This window comes from Onychomys torridus, chromosome 13, assembly GCF_903995425.1.
Source record: "Onychomys torridus chromosome 13, mOncTor1.1, whole genome shotgun sequence".
Classification (NCBI taxonomy): Eukaryota; Metazoa; Chordata; class Mammalia; order Rodentia; family Cricetidae; genus Onychomys; species Onychomys torridus.
Window position 1 is genome coordinate 6,112,773 of NC_050455.1, and position 7,795 is coordinate 6,120,567.

General features: G+C 42.4%; 1 long non-coding RNA gene across 2 annotated transcripts; it reads left to right on the forward strand.

Annotated features, from left to right (window-relative positions):
* Positions 1-1,180: 1,180 nt before the first annotated feature.
* Positions 1,181-7,320, forward strand: LOC118594429. Of its 2 annotated transcripts, XR_004946383.1 has the most exons (4): positions 1,181-1,369; positions 4,119-4,245; positions 5,218-5,362; positions 5,747-7,320. It is a non-coding gene; the product is annotated as an uncharacterized LOC118594429 (long non-coding RNA). The 2 variants fall into 2 exon arrangements; XR_004946382.1 differs by lacking the exon at positions 1,181-1,369 and having other exon boundaries at positions 3,621-4,245.
* Positions 7,321-7,795: the final 475 nt, after the last annotated feature.

A 7,795-nucleotide genomic window follows, 5' to 3' on the forward strand; every position in this document is an offset into this window, starting at 1 on the left:
CGTGTTGTAGATTGTATCTATGGACAGATCCATGGGTATGTGGCTTTGTTCCCCAGGAATTCTCACCGTTCAAAACATAGATCAAAATGAGAATGGCATCCAGATGTGGTGGCACACACCTGCAATTCCAACACTAAAGGCTTTGGCAAGAGGGTCATACATATGTCATCAGCTTAGGCTATGTATTGAGATGCTGTATAAAGAAGCCAACACAACCCAAGCTGTCTGGCTGGAATAATGTAAGAATGAACATTAGACAAGAGGGGATAGTGGTAGGTACATGGGCCCCCGAACTCCAGGATGCTGATGAGGAAATGAAGGAGGAGTTAGAGACTCAGTGAGGAGGAAAAATCAGAGTTGAACATCGAAGACAGAAATCAGATTCAAAAGCAGTAGGAGAGGATGGTGGGGGAGGGAGATTCTATTTTTCAGAAAAGTTATGTGGAAGTAATGAAATTGAATGTTTAATGAATTTGCCCAACAAAACCACTTGCTTTGTTCCATTGGGTGCACAAGGGTTCAGACTGCCTCTGATTGATGGTAATTCCTGATTAGGGTTGAAAAAAGCTAAAGGCAGCATTTCTTGAGGTCCATGTTTAGCAATGAGAAGGAGGAGACACTCACCATTGTCTTCAAAAACTTCTTTGAAGTTAGTCTTTGGAAAGAGAGCCTAGGCTGGATTCCCCTTGAAATTCATTTTTGGACAGAAGCTAAAACATTGTACATTAAGCAATGTCCATGCTAAGGTGTTTTGTTTCTATTTACTTTGGATGAAGCAAGAATTATAAGAGGTGACTTTAGCAGAACACAGGATAGACTCTTATCAGTGGTGGAGTCCTGAGTCCGTCAGCTTTGAATATGCTAAGTGGTTTGTATTAGCTCCAGTAATCTTCACGTCGTCCAGTCCTGTGTCCACCAGCATGTGAGGAGGTGGTCCAGGCAATGTGCTTCTTTGGACTTAGGTTAAAAATAACAGCACAGATGCCTGTTCTGCCTATAACTAAAACTCATCTATGTGAAAAAGCAGTAGCCAATCTTCTCAAGGTGGTGATCTAGGCTCTGTCCAGCAGCCATTAGGTGGTGCTGCCTCCCCAACATTCTGTCCTCTGTCAGGCCACCTAGCTGAGCTCTGCCTCCTTTAGTGTTGATTACATGAAAATATCCTCCGATTCCCCCACAAAAGGTGGCAGTGGTTGAGAATTCTGTTATCTCTGTGAAACTTACCCTGTCTCTTTCCTTTCTCAAGAGCAGCCAAGAACTGCAAAGGGAAGCCAATGTCTGGGAACCGCTAACACAGCCACTGATATTTGAAGAGCACCTTCTACTTTACAAAGAATTCTCACAGGTCAGAGTTTCTGGGATATAGTAGGTAAGCCCCCAGGATTTTGATTGATTGAATAAATGATATACTGCATGTAGATAAAGTCAGCCAATTCTGTTGTGATGTTTGGTAATGTAGAAATTGCACCAAGGTTTATGATGAAAGTTCTCTGTGGGATAGTCTCTGTGAGCTGTATTGTATATTGGTTATTCTGTATCCTACTTCAGGACACTGTAGAATTTGCCTTGTTTGCAGAAAAATTAAAAAGCAGCGTATTATGTAAGAACATATTCTTCGCGTGTCTCTTCCATGTGCACACGTGTGTATGGGTTTATTGGCAGAAGCCAGCAGAGGATATTGGGTGCCCCCTTCTACCGCTCTCTGCTTCCTTTCCTGGAGACAGGGTCTCCCACTGAACCTGAAGATGAGCTTTGATGGTCTTCCTATCTCAGCCCAAAGTGCCAGGGACACAGGTGCACGTGGCCATGCCCAGCTTTTTAAAGTGGATGCTGTCTGTGGACTGGAACTCAGGTCCTCATGTTTACACAGTAAGCTCTCCAGCCCTGAGAACATATTAAGTTTTTAAATTTTAATTAAAAACTTTTAAACTTGTGTGTGTACATGTGTCTGTGTTTATGTGTACAAATGCAGCAGCTTGTGTGTGGCAGTACATGTGTGAAGCACAGCTTCGGGTGTTAGTCTTGGCCTTCCTGTTGGCGACAGGATCTCTCTGTTGCTTGCTGCTGTGTGTTCTAGGCTAGCTGGAACCTAGTTGGCTCAAGGACTTCTGGAAAACTTGCTGCCTGCCTCACATTTCACAGAAGGGGCACTGAGATCATTGGCACAAGTGACTATGCCTGGCTTTATGTGGATTCTGTGGTCTGAACTTGTTTCCTCATGCCTGTGGGACAAATACTTTCCCCATTGAGCCCCCTTTTCAGATGCCCTCCTTGTCTTTTTAAATATAGAGAGCAAGTATGTGTTCATTTTTCATCTTAAATTAATTGCTAAGTTGGTACATAAATGTACATGTGTCATGGCGGCATTTTCCTGATGTACACCACTGTGTCCTGTTACTGTTGGTTCCTCCCCCACTGTCTCCTCACTCCCCTTCCTCCTGCTGGTCTTTTTCTCCCCAGCAGGACCCTTTCTGCTCTCATGTCACATATATTCCATCACCTTCTCCTTACGCATGCATGCACGCACGCATGTACAATCTGATTCTACGTTGGAGAGAAAACATGCAATACCTACCTTTCTGGATTATTTTGTGTGACATAGTGTGAGCTCTAACTCAATCCACTTTTTTTTTCTGAAAGTGTCATATTTTCATTTTTTCTGGCTGAGTACAATTCCATTGTGCATGTGTACCTCATATTTTAAAACCCACCCATCTGTTGACAGACATCTCAGTGAGTTCTATAACTTGGCTGTTCTGGAAAGTGCAGTAACAAGCATGGTTGTGCACATATCTCTCTCATATGCAGACTTAAATCCCCTGGGTAAATACCCAAGAGTGGTAGAACTGGGCCATATGAGAGTTCTAAGTTTAGCTTTTTTGAAGGACCTCTGTACTGGTTTCCATAATGGCTACTCCAGTTCAGATTCATTCCAGGAGTGTGTGAGGACCCATCCTTCCTCTGCATCTTGGCCAGCATCTGTTGTCATGTTTCCTTTATGATAGCCCCTTTGACTGGAGTGAGATGAACTCCCAAAGCAGTTTTAATTTGCTTTTCTCTGACATTTTAGCTCTTTTCCTAAATGAAAAATGTTAAAATAGGAATCACAATAAATACTTTATGTGGCTCTTACGTATTTCATTTAAACTTAAGACCCACAATTATACTCTAGCTCCTTAGCCTTATGGAGTAGTACATGACCTCACTGTTGAGTGTGACCCTGTGATTAGTGATTTCATTGACTCCCTCACGTGTGACATCCATGCAGCATCTATTATGGGGCCCAGTTTCAGTGTCTGAAGTGGAAGGGAGGGTATAAGGATCATACAGAGTAGATGGTTGTTCTCCTGGCTTTCCTGTCCATTGCCTCCCCAATCCCTCCACTTGTTCCTTTGCTTGGACTGAATTTTTAGGTGACTTGTCCACATGATTCTGTCTGATAATATTTTTATAAATGGTAATATTTTCTACCTAATATGTGTATAACTTTTTTTTTACAAATTATTTTTATTTATGTCTGTGTGTGTCTATGTGAGTTTGTGCATATGTGTGTGATGCCTGTGGAATCCAGAAGAGGGCATTGGATTCCCTGCAGCTGGAGTTACAGGCAGTTGGGAGCCATCTGATTAGAGGTATGGGATCAAATTCAGGTCCTCTGCAAGAGTAGTGGGCTCTCTTAATCTTTAAACCATTTTTCCAGAGCTGATATAAATTGTTTTAAATATTATTTAATTATGTTACATAATAAGTGTACATGTGGTGTCACTGGATTTAGATACAGGATTGTCTGCTTTTTGCTGAGCACACAACATAGAGACCACTGCTAGATGTGTGTGTGTGTGTGTGTGTGTGTGTGTGTGTGTGTGTGGTGATGGGTTGCTTATTTGAGAGAGATCACAATTATCACACAGACACACAGTGCTTCCTGATGCATCTTGTCTTTAAACAAACCCAGTTCTTTAAGATTTCATCTTGTCATAGGGATTCAGATAGTAAAAGTGTTATATAAATCAATGCAATTTGCTTATTCAAATAGGTTTGAGTGTACAGTATATCAAATTGTCTAACTCCTTCAAGTTTTCCCCCTTTTGTTTTATATATACATATAAAACAACCAGGAATATCTACATTCAGCCACAATAGTCAAAGAACTCTCTGTGCAATTTAATGTTGGAAATCAATACTGTATGTCTCTGGCTGAATGAGAAGGTGGAAATGAAGACTCTCATTGCTCCAGGTGGACTGGTAAGTGTTGGTTCCTGCCAGCCTACAGTCAGTCACAGGACCTGCAGTCACTCTGTATTTTCATTGCTTCTAATATTTTATAGCTCAGGGCTACTGCTTGTTCCAACTAATGATAGTGCCAACCTTGACTGGGAGCCCTCTGAACCTTCTGGGGTGAGGGTGGGGGTGTATGCTCTGTGCTTGTCCGCTGCTTGATACCAGCCTTCATAGAAGACAGAATAGAAATCATAATGAAAGAACAGAGGGCTGAGATTTCACTGTGTGCTCATCTAACTCCTAAAATGTGGAGACTGCATTTGATTTTCAAATTATCCTGAGCTCTCTTTGCGACTCTGTTCCCTTTCCTCTTTTCTGGGCATCACAGCCTCACTACAAAGCTCTTTTCAAGGGAAAACTTCTTAGAATTTTAATCACCAGCTCCTGCTTCATGTCAGTCTGTTTGTTTGTGATACTATGTCCTTTGAATGACTGCTTTCAGTGAAATCAAAGGAGTCTACAGGACCTAAGACTTGGGTAATGCAACATGTGCTTCATATCACTTTATGAATTCTTCTTGCAATTGGTGGTGTTAGGAGAAGTGAATCTTTAGAGATGAGGCCTAAGGTCTTTGTTCTAGACTGTTTGCAGAATTCTAAATTAGCAGCAGGAAGGCACTCTGTAGAAAAGGCCACTTAGGGAAACATTAAAAGCAACTTGGAGCTAGGTCTGTGATGTGAGAAGACCTCTGCACAAAAGCCATGGCTGCTCCTTGTCAGGTGCCCAGGGAAGCGCTGAGTAAAAGCAGCTGGAAGGACCACTCATGGTTTGTCAATGCGATTGGGTTTGGAATCATCCAAGACACTCACTTTTGTCTGTAAGAATGTTTCCAGGAAGGATTGATTGAGGGGAGAAGAACCCAGATATAAAGGGGTCTGAGGAAAAAGCAACTTCGCATGCTGCATGCCTTTGCTGATGGTGGCTCTCCTGCTGCAGCTGGTACCATGCTTCTCCACCACCAGAATCCAGTCTCTTCAGCCTCCTGACGTGGTCTGAAAACCATTCTCTGAGAATCCTCCAGGCTTTCGGCACCAGAATGGAACTGCTGAGGCCCTCAGTCTCATGGACTGAGCAGCACCAGGTGCAGACAGTTGCTATTGAATTTACTAATCTATATTGTGGAATCTTCCTAAGACTATATATATATATATATATATATATATATATATATATATATATATATATATATATATTCACATATAAATGAACACACACACACACACACACACACACACACACACACACATTCATTCCTTTGTTTTTTTTCCTCTAGAGAGCCCTGGCTAGTGTAGTTCTTTGTCCTTAGAGGGGTTTAAAACCTATTTGGGATGGGGGGCAATTCTTAAAGTAGAGTTATCTTTTTGGATATTTCTAGGGTTTATTCTATGAGGGATTCCGACTATACTGGAAGTGACTTACCTTGCTTAAAAAACAAATTTTCATCATCTTCTGTACTCTTCATTAGGGGGAAGAACTTACCAGAATTCCACTGCTCACACAAGATACAAGACGTCTAAGCTTTCTTTGACTCCTGCCCCAAATCTGAGTAATTTTCTCATCTTCGTTCTACAAAGGGGAAACATAAGTTGAGGAAGATAAAATTCCCACAGCTGGTAGTGGGAAATGTGGGTTTTAAATACCATTCTGTCTGCCTCCCCAAACCATTGATGGTGCTCTCTGAGGTCCACATGAAGCGTCACTCACTGCTATCTGCTTTGGATGAGAGAAGCACATAACATTCCTTCTAGCACCTCAACTTGTGGTTAAGGAGAGTAACTAAAAAAAAAAAAGCACAATTTAGGTTAAATTATTATGCTATTAATAGATCAGCACACACACTACAAAACAGATACCACACTGTTGTCATAAATATACATATTGAGGAAAAAAGTCAGTAGCTAGGTCTCCTGAGTAGGAGGGAGAATGGAGACCGGTCTATACTGATGACATCAACTTAGCCACCAGCTCCCTTGTCACCCAGATGCCAAACTCCAGATTCTTGTAGCAAGTTAGACTTGAGCAACCTACCACCATCTGGTGAGGTCATTGTCTGGTGACCTTGAGGTAGCCACCTCTGAGATGGAAGTTCTCCAGAATCTGCTTTGTGACACAGCTCCCCTTCCCCCTGCCCCTCCTCTCCCGCCATGCCCAGTGCTTCTTTCAGACAGGTGGGCTATGCAACAAGAGTGATTTTCTTCACAAGTGTCTGTTGATGTGTGGTCTAACAGGAGGGATGATTGCACATGTAAATGCATACCATAGTGAGGAAAGCTTTGAAACAAAGAGCACGCCTCGTGGATAGCATCGCTGAGCTTAAAAGCCATCCAGATGGACTTTTTGACTTCTTTGTACACCAACCTTCCCTTTTTGTTCTTGGAGAATCACCAGAGAGATTTTTATAAGCCTTCACATTAGAAACAAGGCTCAGAAAATTGCTATATTGTGTCTTAAAGAACGGTGTGTGCCTCTATTAAACCCTGACTGCTCTACACAGTGGTGAAGATGGAAAAGAATGACCATGCCTGGAACACTTTCATTCTGCTGTGTCTATTCTGTGCAGGGCAGCTGTTCAGATGCCTTCCTCAAAGGGTGCTGGGGCAGCTGTTTCTCAGAGACACAGCCTAGGGGCAATCCCCAGCTCCTCACGCCAGCACTGCCTCCCACGTTGCAAGCCGTTTGTCCTCTCTGCTCTGTCTATACACAGGATTGCTGCTTATCTGAACTGTATTCAGGATGCAATACAACATACCCATTCTCTCCAGGAGCACCACATTCCATTGTAAAAGATTTCCTAGGCCTCTCACCTGCCTTTCCTCACAGTTTCCATAGCAACGTTGGCTCTGATGGCACCTCGGGTGCTGGTGCTATCATGGAGGCCATTTCTTCTCATCATTATTGCTGCTTGTTCCATCAACATTATTTTGACTGTCAGTCCGTTATCCTGATCCTAAACATCTGGCCTTCAGGGAATGTTTCTTCAAAATCATTGAAAAGCAAAAATAAAGAAAAAAGAGAGCACAGTTATCAACTGATTATCAGTGATTGCTATACATCAGGTTCATTTACCCCCTTTTAAATTTTTTTCATGAAGTCATTGTAACCCTTTCAGAATGAGTTTGTATGATACCAAGGTATCCATTGTTTCTGTTATTTTTAAGAGCACCTTCGCCCCAGCCCTGTGTGGAATTACAGCTAAAATTCCCCAATATCATTAAGTAAAAGTTTCCTGGTCATTTAGGACTGAGTTCAGTAGAATCCTATACCTCCTCTCCTGCCTTTAGCACACCTTCTGCTAAACTTCTGAGCCTTACTGAGGCTGAGAGAGGATAGGCCTCTTTTGGGGTGGCATGGAAGCTGGGCCACCCAGGACATCACCTATCTTTAGATCTACTTAGATCTAGCTCTCTGGTTACCTGAACCCTGAAACCTCAGCTTAATCTCTGTGGCTTCTCTCAGCTGTCTTCTCTGGTGCTTGTCACCAAAAGGATTGGAGGATTTGATGGGTTTTCATGAT